This window comes from Merops nubicus, unplaced genomic scaffold, assembly GCF_000691845.1.
Source record: "Merops nubicus isolate BGI_N331 unplaced genomic scaffold, ASM69184v1 scaffold18304, whole genome shotgun sequence".
NCBI classification, from domain to species: domain Eukaryota; kingdom Metazoa; phylum Chordata; class Aves; order Coraciiformes; family Meropidae; genus Merops; species Merops nubicus.
Genome location: NW_008606401.1, coordinates 1 through 311, shown reverse-complemented (window position 1 = coordinate 311; position 311 = coordinate 1).

Sequence of the window (311 nt, the reverse complement as noted above, 5' to 3'; positions counted from 1 at the left end):
CCCCTCCAGCTGTGAGAAACACCTTCCAGCTGCGAGAAACTCCCCTCTAGCTGAGAAACCCCCTCCAGATAGGAGAAAACCCCCCTCCAGATAGGAGAAACCCCCTCCAGCTGTGCCATACCCCTTCCAGCTGTGCAACACCCCCCCTCCAGCTGTGCAAAGCCAAAATTCCAAGGCGAAGCGCAGTGCTGCTCGAGCAGGAGCAGGATGGGGCCGATCCAGGTGGGTAACCCGGGCTGGGGGGCTCAGGAGCTGCCCCCCCGGGTGCTCAGAAGGGCTCCACGTAGTTGCCCGGGAAGAAGCCGGCGGCT